Genomic DNA, 19,118 nt, shown 5'->3' with positions numbered 1-19,118 from the left:
ACCATATTTGTTTTCGATGTCTCTGAGTCCATTTCTGTTTTGTAAGTAAGTTTATTTGTATCATATTTTAGATTCCACATTTAAGGGCTATCATATGATATTTGTCTGTTTCTGTCTGACTAACTTCATTTAATATGATAATCTCAAGGTCTGTCAATGTTGCTTCAAATGGCATTATTTCATTCTTCTTTATGGTTGAGGAGTATTCCACTGCGTATCTGTATCTCTATATCTATCTATCTATCTATCTATCTATCTATCTATCTATCTATCTATCTATCTATATCTTCTTCATCCATTCATCTGTTGATGAACATTTAGATTACTTCCATGTCTTGACTATTATAAATAGCTCTGCTATGAACATTGGGGTGCATGTATCTTTTCAAATTAGAGTTTTCTCTCGGTATATACTCAGCAATGGGATTGTAGGATTGTATGGCAACTGTATCTTCAGTTTTTAAAGGAAACTCCATACTGTTTTCCATAGTGGCTGCACCAATTTAAATTCCTACCAACAATGTAGGAGGGTTCCCTTTTCTTCACACCCTCTCCAGCATTTATAATTTGTAAACTTTTTAATGATGGCCATTCTGACCTGTGTGAGGTGATACCGCATTGTAAGTTTGACTTGTATTTCTCTAATAATTAGCAGTACTGAGCATCTTTCATGAGCCTATTGGCCATCTGTATGTCTTCTTTGGAGAGAGATCTATTCAGGTTGTCTGCCCATTCAAAAATTTATTTTAGATAGAGCATATTCTTACACATAAAAAGCAAAACTATAAATATTTTAGAAGAAAACATAAGAAGAATATCTGTGACTTATTGGTAGGCAAAGATTTTTTTGGGCAGAACACAGAAAAGCAATAACTATGCAAGAAAAAATGGATAAATTGGACTTCATCATAATTAAAAACTGCTCATCAAGAAAATAAATAATAGAGCCATCAGATGGAGAAAATAGTCACAAAACATATATCTGAAAATGAACTCATATTCAGAATACAGAAAGAAGTCCTTTAACTCCATCATAAGAAACACAATCCAATAAAAAACAGAATATTTGAGCAGACACTTCACAAAGGAAAATATGCAAATGGCTGGTAAACATATGAAAACTCAAGATCTAGGTGCTAAGTATGTTGTTGCTACTAGAATACCATTGTTTAAATGATTAGTGGACAGAACTAAGAAGTACATTTTTTCTTAAATCATGAGTTAATGTTGATATTTCTAATTCAAATGAAACACTATAGCATTTTCCATACTTGATTTTATTTTATATGTGTATCTCTTCTATCTTACAGTGAAATCTTGGTTCCTAATTTCATGAATACACTTGCTTATTTACTTTATTCTACAATTACATTACAAAACTTCAGAATTATAATACCTGTATGATTACCAATAATATATTTAGTAAAGTTTAAGTTTTCTTTTTCAGTTCCTTTTGTCTTTGGGATATATTTCACTAAGGATGTATAGAGTACTTGGTCAAAATCTTCTTCCATCTCAATTATTTTCTCTTTTATTATTTTATCAGTTTGATTTATAGTTAGGTTGATTTGTTTAATATGTCAAAAGAATGATAAAAATAGAAAATCATTATTTGGCAATTCCCCATGTAATAAAGTGATTCAAGGTTGTCAATGTATTTTAAAACCTTTGGCTAAAAATTTGTTAAGGATGAGATATTCACATGGCCTCAAGATAACACCCTACTCGTGGGATTAATTATATAGGGTACATTTTGCAGTCACCACTTAACCAAGTGATCAAACTTAGCAACAACAACAGTAGGACAACATGACATTATATTTCCTGAAGTGATGCAGTAAAAAAATACACAAGTTAGCTATGAAGTATTCTTGCCAAAACATTTAATGTGAATGTTATCATGAGGGTGATAATCAGACAAATTCAGAATGTAGGACATTCTACAAGATAACTGGCCTGGAGGCTTAAACAATGGCAATGTCATAGGAAGTTAAAAAAAAGTAGTGAAAATTGTTCTAGATTAAAAGATTACTCAGAAACATAACCAAGTGCAAAGCATAAATCTTGACTAGGTCTTAGATTAAAAAATACAAACTTCAAAACATCTTTTGTGACAATTGGGAAAATTTGAATAGCATATTATATTTTGATGCAAATTATTGTTAATTTTTTTCAGGTAAGGTAATGGTATTGTGTTTATGTAGAGGATATTCTTTTCTTAGTAAGTTTATGCAGAAAATTTTGAAGTGTTTCAGTGTCTATAGTTTATTTTCAAATGGCTTAGCATATATACACATATAGAAAGAGCTAAAGCCAATTTGGCAAAACATTAATAACTAGCAAATGTAGATTATGGGATAGGAGTGTTTATTTTAGTATTCTTTCAACATCTATGTATGTGTGAAATTTTTTCATAAGAAAAATTAGAAGAAAATAAGGTGGAATTCAGGATGGTTGAGAGGGTAATCTGAGTTGTTGTCACCAGGTGGTGCTGGTGCTTTTTGAATAAAGCTAAATAAACAGGCAAAATTGTTGCCAATAAATTGGATATTTATTTAGGAAAAATTTGGGTGGGAGGGGTCATGGACTATAAATCTAGCTTTTAAATTTTGCCAGTTTTCACTTTTGTTTGCATTATTATATTCTACATAAACTGAAAAGTCTCAGCTATAAATTTTCTTTGTCTTACAGTCTGCCTCTGTCCTGTCCCTTTCCTTTTCCAGGCCCTTATTTACTTCTCCGAAGGGCTGCCTCAGTGGTTCCCTACACCAGAGGCCACTCTGATCCACCTGCTGACACAGTAACCTTCCTGCAGCATTTCTGTCCCCTTCATCATCTCCCCACTTCCTTCCAAATAATTTCCTCTCCTCAGCTAAGTGTTGAAATTGATACCCGTCTGCTTCCTCAGTGTATCTCCCATTATTGCCTTGCATTGACTTTATTCATGAGACTCCTTCATTGCTGTCCTTTTTTTAAAAATTAATTTTACACACTTTGTTTCCCGAGAGTGTTTCACTTCATATATCCCCATATCTATGACGCCCTTCTGCCCAACTAGACAAAGTCTGACCTTACTCTCATCAAAACTCAGGTTACATGTCATTTTCTTTGTTATCTTCCCAAACACCGCATTCAGAAATCTTCCTCTCACAGCTCTTTGTAATTTTCTTATTATCACATTTTTGTATTATGTCATAATTATGTGTGAACACTAAATTATAAACACTTTGAAGGTAGGTAGTTTGTCTTTTTAGTCTCCTCATTGTGTTTAGTACTATGTGGCACTCACTAAGGTCAGTGGAATTGAATTTCAGGATGATTCAAAGCTAGTCTGCAGCAGTGGTGAAAGTGCTGACCAGTCACCACCTGGTTGCCAGCCTCACTCTGGCTTTACATTTCACCAACACGCAACGAGGAGCCACTAGAGTGAGAAACCAACCTGGATTAAGGATGTGCATGGTTTATCAATCCTCACTAACCTAAAAATCAATCAATTTGAAATAAAATTTCCATTCAGTTTGACCCTATATGTCAAAACACTTAAACTTTTGCATGTAATTTGATCCCTGTATTCTACTTCTAGGTAAGAACATGGTAAAAATGCTCAAAGATTTGTTTGAAGAATATTTGGAAGGACATGTTTATAAAAGATAAAAATTAGAAGTTGCATAACTACCCAACAATACAGGGTAGTTAAACAAATTCTAATATATCCATACAATGAATTACTATGTAATGAATTACATTAGTAATATTTAGTGAATTGAGAATTCTCTAAATGTTTAGAGAATAATAGTGACATAGAGGTTCCAATGTATTACGTGGAAAAAAATTGCAGAATAGTGTTGACATCGTAATACCGTTTAACGGAGGAAAAAAAATATCCCATAGAAAGGAGACTGAACATGATGGCAGAGATGTTTCCAGGTTTGGAGATTATTTTCAGTTTTCTCTGTTGCTATCTTTTTTTTTCCCCCCAAGTTTTAATGATGTTTTCTTAGCTATACTAAGAAAACAATAACAAAAGTTATTTTTAGGAAACAATTATATCTCAAATGTTATTTTATCATAGACACAAAATTCAATAATGCAGGAAGGAATTTTGGTCACTAACACTTGTTCTTGGGCCTCACACAGAACCAAGGGACAGGAAGGGCCAAACGATGTCACAAGGGGAAACAGTATTAGAGGCCAGAAAAGCTAAGGAACCCAGGCAGAAAAAAAAGAGCATTAAGAAGCTCAGTTAGCATGCTAAGAACAGAGGGAGACAGGAGTACAAGTAGGAGAACCAGAGAAATCAGGAAGAGACCAAGATTGTAATGTAGTGGGAAGATAACGACACTTAGAGATCTAGGAACAGTGCTTAGTAGGTGGTTTACTGAATAGGTGGTCTTGAGTAAATCATTTATATTTTTGAGGGTTGGAAAATGCTTTGAACTTATTCTTACTCCCATTTAAGTGAGTAGAGTAGCATTCAGAAAATATAAGTGAAATCATATATGTAAGCTTGGGTTTCTCAATATTAGCACTACGGGCATTTTGGATCAATACTTCTTTGATGTGGAGAGCTGTCTCACATGAACAGGTGCACTAGTATGGGAAAATAAGTGATGATGTCAATTTAATAATAATAAAAAAAGGAGAGTTGCCCAGTGAGAGGATAGCAAATGGGAGGCATTTTGTGGTTCATAATGAAACTAAGATTGGTACACCTTTTAACATAAAATCTCCCTAAATTCTCAGTATATATCTCACCAAACAGTGCTTTCCTCTGGTTAGGGACTCAGGAAAACTTCAGAATCTGCAGCTGGCAGGCATATGCAACAAACCTATCCAAGTCAAGTCAAGCCACCAGTAAACAGTATCTTGTGTAAGTGATTTTAAGCTCAATCTTTGTCAGAAAGGGATCTCTTATATCCTTCCTGTCTGTGCAGAGATGGGGCCTTAGGATAGGTGAGCCTGAGGGGGTCCAGACATGTGTAAGAGGGCGAGTTACTCTCCCCGACTTGGAGAAGGAGTGAAAACGGTAAGGGAAGCGGGTTTTACTCTGTGGAGCTATTTGTGGCTATGGAGGACTATAGCTCTTCAAATCGTTGTACTATGTTAAATCCCCCCAAATTTGGAGTATGTTTTGTTTACATTAGTCCCATTTATTTTATTTTTTAATGATAACTGTCATGATTATTTCCACAATTCTCCTTAAATTTATTCCAAAGTAGGAATATGACTTGAATAAAAATAGGAATTAAAATTTAACTTCATGTTTAACTTGTAGATTTCATTTTTGAACATAAATTTAAATACACAATCTAAACATTTTCATATTTTAAAGATTGGAAAACCATAAAGAAAAACAACTGAAAAGAGAATAGAATTTGTAATTTCACCACCCAGATAGACCCATTATTCATATTTTGGTTTATAGCCTTTAGACTTCTTAAATCAGTAGTTCTGAACCCAGCTTACAGATTGGATTCACTGAAGGAACTTTTAAAATGTAGCTGTCATCAGTCTCATCCCAGAAAATTAAGCCAGAATCCCAGGGATGTGGGAAATAGGTGGGAATCCAGGCATAGGTAATTATTTTTAAGCTTCACAGGCAATTCTAATGTGTGGACCGGGTTGAGAACCACCGTCTTAAATGAGTGATGTAGTAGTGCTATTGTCTCTAGCTTAAAAAAAAAAAGACACAAATGAACTTATTTACAAAACAGAAACAGACTCACAGACATAGAAAACAAACTTAAGGTTACCAGTGGGGGAAGGGTAGGGGAAGGGATAAAATAGGAGTTCGAGATTTGCAGATGTAACTACTATATATAAAATAGATAAACAAGTTTATACTGTATAGCACAGGGAACTATATTCAATATCCTGTAGTAACCTATAGTGAAAAAGATTATGAAAATGATTACATGTATGTATATGGATGACCGAAACATTATGCTTTACACTAGAAATTGACATGATATTGTAAACTGACTATACTTCAATTAAAAAAAAGTTACTGTCTTTTACCTACCATAGGTCTCTCTTTTTAAAAAAAATGCTTTGAGTTTTGGGGATTTTATAAATGCATTGCCATCTCACAATATAAACAATGTCTTTTGAGAAGGAGGTTTTACTAAATATTGTGTCTTCCTAATGCAAAGAATTTCTGTGGCTTGTAGGGAGGTCTTGTAATGATGATAGATGGTTCCCAGGTTATTGTGTATATGACTCCAAGGTGTAGAGAGATGGAGCTGTTTACCTTCCTAATTACTCCATGCCCACATCTGGACCATCACTCCCACTCTCTGTTCCTTCTCCCAATCTTGGGCATCAATGTCTAACCTTTCTTACAAATAGATGGAAGGAGGGCCAGTGTTCAGTGACTCACAGGCACACCCTCCTCTGCCCATCTTCCCCTCCTCTTTAAAAAGAAATATTTCCTGACTATCACCTGTATCACTGACAATTGAATTCTTTACAAGAGCCAGCATTGGCACTGCTCTCTTACCCCCTTCCTCCCACTCTCTCCACCCTTTCTTTTCTGTTGTTATGGCAGGGGGAAAAATTAAGAAGTTGGAATCTTGGCATAACATTTTTCAGAAATTGCCTGGTCTTGTGTTATTAGAGGGGGAAAAAATAGGAAAACCTACAGAAAACACTTAGAAAAACTGTTTTTGCCTGGAATTTTTGTATGTAATTTTCCCCATAAATTAGATAGGTCTAGGCCAAGAACTATCACTGTCTTGCCCCTGTTTGCTTTTTTTCATTTCAACAACCAGCACTTGTTTTTCTTTCCGGTGGCACATGTCATTATGAAGAATTTGTTATTGCTGGCTCATTTGGTTGGTTGATTTTAATCACTTCATAGAGTTAGTGTATTTGCTACAATGAGTGGAGAAAGGTAAAACCATGAGGAGATTCAAGCTAGCACAGTAGCCTCTGAACACTTTAATCAAGTGTGGGTGAGGGTGGTCGCTAGTGCTTTTGCTTCCACTTTGAAAAGATACTTCCCAAGAGTTACACCTTCCCTTTACTCATGCCTATCTATATACATGTTTCAACTAAAGTATTGAGGAAAAGGGGTAACTGAGAACATGGGGAGAATTTGTACCTATCCTACTTATTCTAATTATTTTATATAAGTAATTTATTTGTATTTATCAGAAAAAAACCCCAAAACCCTTAATTTTTCTCTTTCCTAATGTAGTATGTGTTTATTGTAGAAATTTAAAAAATAGAGATAAATGACATAGGAAAAACCTTCACCTGTAAAAAATAAAAATCCATTTCTGATTCTACAGTAGAGAAAAACATTATTGCTATGTAGGGCTATAACATATCCTTTAAGTAAGGCTTATGTGTACATACCATTTTATTTGCTTCTCTTTTTCTTTCTCACATGCACAAAAAAATGGGTTTAAGTTTTTAAAAATTTAATGTATTGAGAATGTATTTCCATGTTACTAACTATTATTTGTCAGCATCATTTTTAATAGAAGTCCAATATTCCGCTGGCTGAACAGGTCATAATTTATTTAACTAATCTCCTATTGTAATTATTTATATTCTTCTCTTAGTAAGCAATATACAATAAACAAAAGGATATGCTTTTTAAAGACCCTTAACTTCTAGTGTGTGTATCTGTTTTTTTTTTTTTTTAGGGTTTATTCCAGCATCTAGTTTTGCAGTAAGATAGCAATTGAAATTGTAGGCAATAAGATGTTACCATTGGTTTATTATATCTTTCATTCATTTATCTAACAAATACTGCCTACTTTGTACCAGGATCTGTGCTAGGTACTTAGGATATAATGATGAAGAAGATAGAAGTGGTCCTCATTTTGAGGAAGTATAGTTTTATGTGGGAGAAACACAATAAATAATTAAAAAGTCATTGGATAGGTGCCATTATAGAAGAAGTACACACATCCAAGGGGGGACGTAAGAGAGGCAACTCTTCCAGAGTCTAGAGAAGGGTGGTTAATGGGAAATGTTCATTTGCATGAGAATTCCCTGTGCCATATATTCTCATGGTGGGAAAAGACTTCAGATGTCATTTAGTTCAAACCTCTTTTGCTGCTGGAATTTTCTGTGTCAAGTGGTGATGCAGTACACAGGGCTTTGCAGTATAATCAAAGGGTTTAGACTACCTGGGTTTGAGTCCTGGCTCTACTTATTTACTATCTGCAAGTGTGATTTCAGGCAAGTTGCTTAAAACCTCTGTGCCTGTTTTATCCCTAAAATGAAATAATAATAGTATCCACTTAAAGAAGATTTAATATAGGTAAGGCATTTAAAAGAACGTCTGGCACATAAAATACCACCCCGAACTTAGGATAGTTTGGCTTACGATTTTTTGACTTTACACTGGTACGAAAGTGATACTCATTCAGTGGAAACTGGACTTTGAATTTTGAATTTTTCCCAGGCTAGCAATATGCAGTATGATATTCTTTCATGATGCTGGGCAGTGGCAGTGAGTCTGAGCTCCCAGTCAACGTGATTACGAGGGTAAACAACTCGTACTGTACAGTGTCCTGTGTCTGAGCATGGTTAAGTTAGGCTAGGCTAAGCTATAATGTTTGGTAGGTTAGGTGTATAAAATGCATTTTCAACTTATGATATTTTTAGCTTACAGTGGGTTTATTGGGAGATAACCCCATCATAAGCTGAGGAGCATCTGTACATGTAATTTGTGTATACTCAATTCACACAACGGTCATGTTAATAGGGAACTCACTGTCCACCAAAGCATTTGATTGCTAGAAAGTTATTTTTCGTGATAGGTTGAAATTGGGCCCCCGTTGCTTTTATCTAGAAGACATTCCCACCTGAAAAATGAAAGAAATTTCATGGAGGCAATTTTTGGTTCAATTTAGTGAAGTAGTTTCTAACATTTAAAGCTGTCTAACAGAAGTGGACAAGAAGGGGTGATTTTCACAAGTTAAAATAACCACACAGCCTCGTGGTTGCAGAGAGTTCTCTGAATAAAATTCAAAGTAGCAGATTTCAGAGCTTATCTGTACTGCAAGTGGACTATGAAATACATTCGGAAAGCACGTGAACATAGATACATTAAACTTTGATTTTGCAATATAGTGACACTGTTCTTGGCAACCCCAATTTGAAATGACAGATTTGCGTAAGAACATGAGCATGTTATCGTGCATTGAGTTCCGCCAAGAAGTTAATACTCCCACAACGCTCAGATTAAACTTGGCTCTGCAACAGAGAATTGCAGATCATTTTTCTTTGTTACTTTTGAATCAATCAATACTTGTGATGAAATTTAGATTATGACATTGGCCATCAAAACCAGCCTTTTACCAGAGACCTCTCAAAGTATTTTTCCTGCAATGAAGAGACATTAGAAACAAGGCAAAAGGAACCATGCTACATTTTGCTGAGCTAGTTTCCGAGGCTTATGTGAAATAAATATGCTTACTACTGAGAGAGATTCTCATCATGAGTTTCCTAGCGTGAAAGTTTTATGGCGGATTTTGGACTAATGGAAACAACGATGCTTTGGAACAGAGTGTAAGTGGGAGCTGATGTGTGTTTATCAGTTTTGAATTGATTTACAATTCATGAAGCCCTTAGTTGGCAGGAAAGAATGACTACTGCATGAGGCACCTTGGTGAAGATCACAGGGATAGTCAGCAGAGGCCTAGTAAATAGTAGATCAAGGCTGTGAATGGTGACTTGGCAGGAGCCGACTGCTACTGCTGCAGGGGCTGTTGGTAACGAGGAAGGGCTGACCAGCCCTTCCTGTATGGCATTTTCATACCCTTCATATATAATCTGAGTTACATAACTGAGCAGCTTCTTCACTGAGGACATGACTCAAGTTGGATTATTTTTAGGGTCAAACTACTATAATTCCTGGAAACTATGTAGAGATTTACATCTGAAAATTGGAAGTGGTGTAGTATAGGATAACATTATAATACATTGTTGGGTTTTTTTTTTCTTTAAAAAATGTGGGTCCTCCACTTTTAGATAAGTTTACCAACTTAGAAGGGGCAATTTCTTTTGCTCATTCGAACTCAGAACTGACTTCCTTATCTTCCTCTTGAAACCACTTCTTTTCTCAGTGAATTTTGGCATCATCCATTCAAGCCAGCCAGGCTCAAATCTGAACCTCAAGCCTGTAGAGTCTCACAATTGGACCTTAAAAGGTCCTTAATCCAATCACCATTTGGTGCTAAAAGCCTTTACCACTACCTAATTTGTGATTCCCCAAGTATTTGAGTACCTACTCAGTACCAGGCACCGTACTCATTCTACTGAATAATCATTTCTGCCAGATACTAAGCACCTCTGGAAAGAAAGAAGGTAGAGTCAAAACAAGGCGCAGACAGCCCTAATGGAAGACAGCTAAGAACACTTTAATACGATGCAGTGAGTACTTTGCAGAGGTCATGCAGAGGACTGGGAGGAAGAGAGGAAGGATTCCTAGCTCAGAGGAGGCTCCAGGAAGGCAAGGTAGGCCTGCTTTCTAGAATAGGGAACACTAGAACTGAGTCTTGAAGGATGAATAGGTGTGATCCAGGTGGCAAATGTGTGTTCTAGGCAAGGAAACTGCATGGGCAAAAGCACAGAGAGACCATGTGTATCTTTCTAAATCTTGGTTTCCTCATCTGTAAGTGTTTATAGAAGTGTTATGAAGAATAAGTGAGGAAACGTTTATCTTTATAATGGACAGAGTAAGTACTCACCAAATTCTAATTATTATAACATCATCATTATTATTACAACCACTACAAGATATAGGTGCAGAGATTTGCAAGATAACAGTATAGCAACTAGATGACACCTCTTCCCACCGGCTGCAGGTCCATAATTCTTGCCTGATAAATACGCTAACATATCTATCGTGGGAATGTTTAATCTGAAACAATCTCAGAGCCTAGTGCTACTAGATACTTAAGCCATAACAATTCCCTTGCTTGCTAACTTTCCATGTTCATTAGGAACCATGTTGCTTCCCTTGGGGCCAGGTCAGGTCAACATGAGTCTCCAGATTGCTCAACAACTCTGTTTCCTCATTGTAAAATAATTTGCCACTTTGGTATTATGATTAGTCTCTTACTAGTTTGGTAATAACACTCACAAAGCACTGACTATGTGCCACACACTGGTCTTCACAGTATTCAAATATTAACTCATTTAATTCTCATAACAACCCTAGAAGGTAGCTCCTATTATTATTGTAATTTTTTAAATGTGGAAACTGAGGCACAGGGAGGTTAAGTAACTTGCAGCTAGTAAAGGGTAAAGCCCAAATTCAAACTGAGATGGTTTAGCTTCAGAGTCCCAGTTCTTTACCTCTACATGCATTGCATCCCTGAAGCCAGGCAGCTCTAGGGCCCTATGGGACTGATTTTCTGAGCCTACAAGGCTGAGGTCAGACCATGACTATGGTAAATGCAGCAAGATAAACACCACTTTGCTGGGTTTGTCTGGGTGCCTTTGGAAGCTGGTCTTCTGAAGCACCTGGATATCAGCCTTGGTTTTGGAGTTTAGACCTCACAGTCCTTCCTTAGCTGACTAGAGAGAGTGGCTGGTCATCTCTTGTTTTCAAGATATCAAATGTACTGGCCTGCACCAAGATTTCATTTTACCTTGCATTGGATCTAAAGTTTGTCCTAATATAAATAGGAAGGGACCTCAGGTCTGAAAAAAATCTCTGAGGCCTATAGCAGAACAGATCTTTAGCCATATTTTGAGTGGAAATTTACATTCCTTAGGTTTAGAAGTGGTTATTCCATTCCCATGGATAATTTTATGATGTGAGTTTTTCTTTGATGAAAACAGAGGTGGCCAGTGGCCCACCATTCCAGTGTCCCTAGGAGAGCTCTACACAGGAGCCATACTCCAGGAGGACACACGCTGCTTATTCCTGTGTAACTTTGACCCCACTCCTTTGAGACATCCTGGCTTCGCTAAACTCGGTGAACTGTGAATGAACCAGAAGGACTCCCTTTTGCATTTCTGGCCTAGAGCTGAATCTGAAAACAGGTCTTTCCTCAGAGCCGACACTCCGTACTTGACCTTTGGGGTCTTAACCACACTGATGACAAAAAGAAGCAAGGACAGGTGAATTGCTACCCCCCAGAGCAGTACTGGGCTCTGTCTCCCCACCTTAGGCTTCTTCAGGGCAGAGCCCCTCTCGAGACAAGGCTCAAACCTGTCCACACCAGCATCCTGAAGACAACAAGTTGAGGAAGCTAAGAACCAAGAGAAGCTGGAAAGAAAGAGATAACCTCAAATAGCCCTTCATGCCAAAGCAAGGGCTTTTACCTTCTTCTGACCCACTGGAAGCTGCAACTCCTAACAACCCACCTTCAGAGCATCCCCTCCAGTGCTCCTTGAGGGAAGATGAGATTGTGTTGAGTGCGGGTGGAGGTGGAAGAAGCTGGAGGTGGGGTGGCACTTGAGCTTCCCTAGAAGTTGACTTGTGTTGCAAATGCCTTATAAAGGATAAATACAGTCATGGCCTCAACTGACCTGCTCTTGAAATTCACAGATGGGATAAGATACAGCATATCATGGCGTTGAAGGGCAGGGACTCTGAGTCCAACTGCCTCAGCTTGAAACCTGCTCTACAGTTTACTAGTTAAGTGACCTTGTACAATTTACTTAACCTCCCCCTGCCTCGATTTCCTCATGACAGTAGAGTTTAGAATGGTAAAACTCTTGGGGAGGAAAGTGTATGACAGTGGTACGGGTTATATGCCTAGACAAATCCAGTTATAGCTAGAGACTTCAATACTTCTCTCTCAGTAATCAGAGAACAAGCAAAGGAAGAAATCATCAGTAAGGAAACAGGGGACCTGAACAACACTATCAACCAGCTTGACCTGACCGACATTCATAGAACACCCTACCCCACAACACAGACCACACAACTAGACTCTCCTCCAGGTGATCTAATGCCAAAGTTATTAAAGGTTTCCTTTGTATTTAATTTCTAACTTGATAATGAAATTTTATATAATTGCAGAGCCAAGAGAACAATGATTCTTCACAGTATGCATAACTCATCTCACATTTTTTCTCTTCTGATAGTTCTATCACATTTGCATGATTAGGCACTTTTTGCTTTTGGAAAGTGTGGTGTGAGGGTCACATTTGCCGTTCATCCCTCTTCTGCTGCTGCCCCTGGAATGTTAGTGGGCAGTGGAGGATGACAGAGATGGGAAAGGGAATCTGGAGATGGGCACTGAATTACCAAAAATATTTCTATGTGTATTCTTATTTGACAGTAACAATGATGTGGGACATGAGGATGGGTCTTTGGCCATGTTGTCACGCCATTATTTGCTGTTATTTTGCTTAGCTTTTACTGAACAGCTCTGGCCTCAGAAATCATCATCACCTGTAATCCAAGATTGTTTTTCTTACATATAAAATATACTTTTTAGCACCAGTTAAGGATAATGTAACACAGTGGATCCTATACACAGGGAAATAAAAATTGAAAAGAAAAGCATTTAGTGAGAAGAGCATGAGATGGAGCAAGCATATAATAGAGAAATCTTTACCGGGGTCGTTGAATCACTGTCGTGACTTCCCCTGGGTTTTGCTTGCCCATGCCCTCCTGCTGAGATAGATGTGCTTTTTTGCAAGGCAAAATCGCAGATGAGTAAATAAGAAGGTGCTTATTCACTTTTATCATCACAGCACCCCACATGTCAATTCAAGGAAATACTAGTGAAGAAAATTCTGTGGGTTTGTGGAATCAGAAACCAAATTACTTTTAGAATTAAAATAATCAGAGTAGGGACAGCATCAGTCACTTATCCAATGAAACAGAAAAGCCCCGATGGAGATCATCTTGGTGCATTAGGAAAACGACCTCAGGGCTCCCGCTGACAGGACACTTTCCCCAAGTACTATTAATTATAATGCATTATTAGCTAACTGCAGGCTGTGGACACCCTTTGCATGTTAACTAAAGTGCAACAGCCATTTAGTTAGTGGGGCTTGCTCAGTCTTTAGAATTGTCTTAATCATTAGTGAATCAGTTAAACTGTAACGTTAGGAGATAAATATAATCACCAGTATCACTTGGGAACAAGTCTGAACTGGAACTGGTTGCCAGAGTCTCTGGGTACAGATATTCCTGACTGTGCAGATTGATGGGTGACAATCAGTGCAACTCTGGACCGAGACAGCCTCATCCCTGCCTCCTCAGGGTTACATGATATGAGATCGTTGTGGGGTTGATTTCTGGTTCAGAGTGTGGTAGGTTTTAAGACAGGGAAAGTGGTATCCTGGCCTCTATATTCAGTTCTTAATCATTCAGAAATTGATGATGCAGTTAGCAGATTTTTGAAGCATGTTCCTTTCAGTGCTCTCTTTTTGGGCCATTTCACTGATTGTTAATGACTCCACCTGAGCAGGTCTGGAAATGACGCTGAAACCCAGCCAAGCCTCCTTGGCAGTTCTGGAAAAGGGTTTTGAGTGTTAGCTTGGAGACTGTGAAGAGAAGCGCAAACTGTTTGTTAGGATTCTCTCTGGATTTTGATGATCGGCATAGTCCTCTTCTGCTGCAAATCACCCAGACTCAACAGAATAAACAAGGCTTAACTGATTTGATTTTGATTCGTGTTTTGATGACTGACCCTCAGTAGAAAAAAAACGGGGGAAAAAAAAATCACTCCTCAAGTGACCTGAGAAGAACTCCATTACCATTCATTTTATCGAAATTTTAAAAAACATTTAAAACATTAAAATACTTTTTATGAATTTTATGTACAGTAAAATTCACCCTTTTTGGCATACCGTTCTATAAGACAAATATATAGTCCTGCAAACCACCAGTACAATCATAAACGTTTGTATTATTCCTTTCAGCCTGAAGAAATGCTAAGAAAATGTCTTTAGAATTTCTTTTAGAATGGGTCTACTGGCAAAAAAATCTCTTGGTTTTTCTTCATCTGAAAATGTTATTTCTTCCCCTTCATCTCTAAAGGATATTTTCCCTAGATAAACCAATTTATGTTTCCACAAGCAGGGTATCAGGGCCCTGTTTTCTTAGGAATTTTGCCAGCCTCAGTAATACCATTTAAAAAAAATTCTTTTATTAAAGTGTTGATTTACAATGTGAGTTAGTTTCAGGTGTACAGCCAAGTAATTCAGTTGTACATATATATATTTTTTTTCTTTTCAGATGCTTTTACATTATATGTTGTTACAAGAAATTGAATATAGTTCCCCGTGCTGCACAATAGGTCCTCATTATCTACTTTAAATATGATAACTTGTCTCTGTCAGTACTGTCAGTAGTACCATTTTTAATAGCTTAGCCAAATAGACAGGAAAAAATGGCATCTCATTTTTTGGCATTAAGAATATTTGGCCTTTGTTGTATATGTTGCCAATTTCCCCTCACTTTCTTATTTATTTATTTATTTATTTATTTATTTATTTATTTATTGGCGTTCTATTTCTTTATTTGACAAGCAGCAATATCATGTTTGTCATTTTAATGTAGATACAATTATTAGATTATCTGTCATATTACAATATTTAAGTTTTTATCGTATGTCCTTTAAGATACATTAAACACACACACACACACACACACACACACATCAACTGCAAACGTGAAGGCGAGAAAAAGCATGGTACCCAACCAAATTTCCACATTTCAGCAATACTTCACTCGTTCTTTTTTAATAAAGTTTTAAGAAATGTCATAATGACATGAGCTTGAAATATCTTTAGGCATTTTCTCTAACGCTAGGGACGTGGCACTGGTGATGTTGTAAACAGCAGAAAAACAGGGGCTGCCAAATGACCAAATTACGGAGGCACAGGTCTGCTCTCATCCCCCGGGGACGCCCGGAAGGTGAGGCGACAACCGCACACGGCGCCTGCGGCGCGGGCGTCAGGCCACATAGCTGTACTCGTCCGCCGACGCCTGGCTGCGATCCACGTACTGCTTGTCTATCAGGACCTCGATGCACTTCTTGATCATGCTGATGCTTGGGTTAAACCTGGCCCTGGACTGGCTGATCACCTCCTGAATGAGGGCGTTATGCCGCAGCACTGTCCGCGCCTTCATGATGCGGACGATGTCGGCCTGGAGATACATCTTCCGGTCTTCATCCACGGCACTTCTCGTCTGCTCCATTTCCTGCGGCGTGTCTTTCTGCATTGATGTAGTAATTTTGAATTTTGTCCTTTTACTGCTGAAGTTCATATTTAATGAAAATGAAGATTCTGCATCAATGTCTTCCTTCTCTGAATCGTGGCTGATCATCTTCACGTCGAGCAGGGATTTGATCGTTTTTGTCAGTTCCTTCTCGCTCTTCTGCGTGCTGTCCTGAAGCTCCCTGTAGCTGACGGTCTCGCTGTTGTTAAAGGCAAGAAGGACTGCCATCTGGTACGTGGTGACCGTGGCCACATATGGTTTGCCCAGGTAGTTCATTTTAACTTCACCTGTACAAAGATAATGCAACCATGTAAGTTTCCTTCCACTGAAATGCTGGCTGTAAAATAATTCAAACATCTGTACACTTTTTTCCAATTCCTGGGGAACTGCAAACGTAGATGAAGGAGCCTGAGTGAGAGGCCACGAGCCAGCCTGGAGAACATATATCTGAAAACTAATTCCCAAGTCTATCGCTGTGTCCTGACTCTCGATGAAGTTGTTGAACTTATTGTTGAGGTCCGCGCTGACGCTCATATCTGTGTACATACGATGCAGCTTGCTGGTGAATTCATAACCACAGGCTTGCTTTAATTTATTGATCATGGGTTCTTCAGAAACCACAGACATAGATAACCCATGAATTAAACGTTTCACCAGCATTCTCACGTAGAACTTTTGAAAAACATCCTTGTCGTCGATGTATTTGAGGACGGAATCCTGCAGATCCTGAATCATGTGAGGTAGGCCAGTGGACACAGCGCGGAGGAGGACGTACATGTTCGCCATGTCGTTCTTCTTCTCTTGCCGGACGATGTTGTGACACTGTGTGGAGGAACTGTAAGTCTGCGACCATCCGCTGCTGACACTCAAGAATCACTTTAGTATACGAACTGGGATGTAAGTATTTTCGACATCGAATTTCTTCATCTTTTAATCTGCCTAGAACCTTTTCGATATACTGTGAGCAGTTTGATTCTTGTAATAGATTTGAAGCTTCTTGTTTGTAATACTCTCCTGTTTCAGTCAGAAAGGGAGACTCAAAGATTTCCTGATAGAACTTTAAGGGGAATTTTTTTCTTATACTGTTCAACATAAACAAAGGAGTTAATAACCCCATGGATTACTTTCTGGTTTGGGTCTTCTCCACGACGATCATGTTTGATTTCTCGGAGCAGCATTCGGATAAGGGTGGTCTGAAGTGGCTCGACCATCAGTTTCCTCCACATGTCCAGCGCTAGCTCTCCTATTTCCATAAGTGGTTCATTCATATCTACACCACCATAACCATACTGAAGGTCGGCTCTGTCAATTTATTCTTTTTAATAAACTGGGTGTTGAGATATCTATACAAGCAGTCCATGTAGTCTGCACCCTTGCCGTACTCCTCCCAGTGCCTGTGGTACATCACCAGCACTCGCTCTTCAGACTCCAGAACTCTCTTGTGCAAATGCCCTACGTGATTTTCCAAAAAAAAATCTTAGTTTCTGCATAAAGTCTTTCTCCACGTGGTTCAGTATAGCCACACATAAAGCATAGATATCTGAGAAGCGGTCGTTCCACGTGGCTCTCTCCACGTACTCCAGCATGACCACGGCTTTGATTTTCGTGAGGAGCTTGTTCCAGGTCTCATCAAAATCCACCACTCTCGGTTTCAAAAACATCGTGCAAGTTTAGTGTTGAAATCTGCTGCGGAGGCGGGGCCGGGGCCGGGGCCGGGGCCGGGGCGGGGGCGACCCGCAGGCGCGCAGGACCGAGCCGGCGGGGAGGGTGGGCGGCGGCAGCCGTCAGCTCGGTCCCACTCACCGCGCTGCCGTTACTGCGCATAGGCGCCTCCCCGCCGGCCTCCTTATTTATTTTTAAAAGCATACACAAGTGTTTAATTCCTAGGTAGGAAAAGTTATTGCTTCTTTTTCTTTACTATTTTTTTTTGGCTTTTATTTAGGAAGATCTTTTACATCCTAGGTTAGGTAAATATTCATTAACATTTTCTTTTGGCACTTCTACTTGTTTCCTAAATTTAGCACTTTTCTCTATTTGCAACTAATTGTTTTGGTTAGTGTGAAGTACATCTAACTTAATTTTTTCTAACTGGCAAGCATATGTTCAGTAATATCTATTACGTTTTATACACACACACACACTCACACACCCCTTCCCTTTGTTTGAAATCCTTGTTTTATCAAATATTTATTATTTTTATATAGTTGTGACTGTTTCTGAGTTTTTAATTCTGTTTTTGCCAATCTATGTATTTATACCATGCCACAATTTTATGATTATAAAATTTTTAGTATTGCCAGATTTAGCAAATTAAAATACAGGCTACCTAGTTAAATCTGAATTTCAAATAAGCAATGAATAATTTTTTAGGATATGTATGTTCCAAATAGTGCATGAGATTCCAAAATTCAAATTTAACTGAGTATCCTGTATTTTATCTGCCAACCCTAAATTCCAATATTGGGCCATCCATATTGCCTCCAATTTTTTCCTTTTCCAAAATGTCCTATTTTTTTCTTTCCCAAGAGAGTAAAGTCCTTTAAGAAATTAACAAGTAGGTACTTTGGGAAAGTTTTTAAGTGTGATTAATGGCTACACCAGCAAAAGAAAACAAAATGGGCTACGTTTTCATTCTTCAATAATAGAATAATATTGAAACATGTTAATTCTTTCAAGGCAGTTTGGTCCTCTTTCCATCGTCACCCCTCCCTCAGTATGTCTTCTCTTTTTCTCTGCTAGAGGAAAAAGTTCTTCACTATTTGTTGTGGACTGAATGTTTGTGTCCCTCCAAATTCATATGTTGAAACCCTAACCCCCAAAGTGGCTATACGTGGAGATAGGGCCTGTGAGGAGAGGATAAAGGTTAAATGAAGTCATAAGGGTAAGCCTCTAATTTGATAGAGCTGGTGTTCTTATAAAAAGAGGAAGAAATACTAGGACCCTCTCTTGCCTTGTGATGACA

The 19,118-nt window shown here is 38.1% G+C and overlaps 1 pseudogene; it reads right to left on the bottom strand.

Moving 5' to 3' along the window:
* Positions 1-14,782: 14,782 nt before the first annotated feature.
* On the bottom strand, positions 14,783-17,835 carry LOC105063361 (cullin-2 pseudogene; annotated as a pseudogene).
* Positions 17,836-19,118: the final 1,283 nt, after the last annotated feature.

This window comes from Camelus bactrianus, chromosome 1 (genome assembly GCF_048773025.1).
Source record: "Camelus bactrianus isolate YW-2024 breed Bactrian camel chromosome 1, ASM4877302v1, whole genome shotgun sequence".
Taxonomy (NCBI): Eukaryota; Metazoa; Chordata; class Mammalia; order Artiodactyla; family Camelidae; genus Camelus; species Camelus bactrianus.
This window is presented reverse-complemented; position numbering and strand designations above follow the sequence as displayed.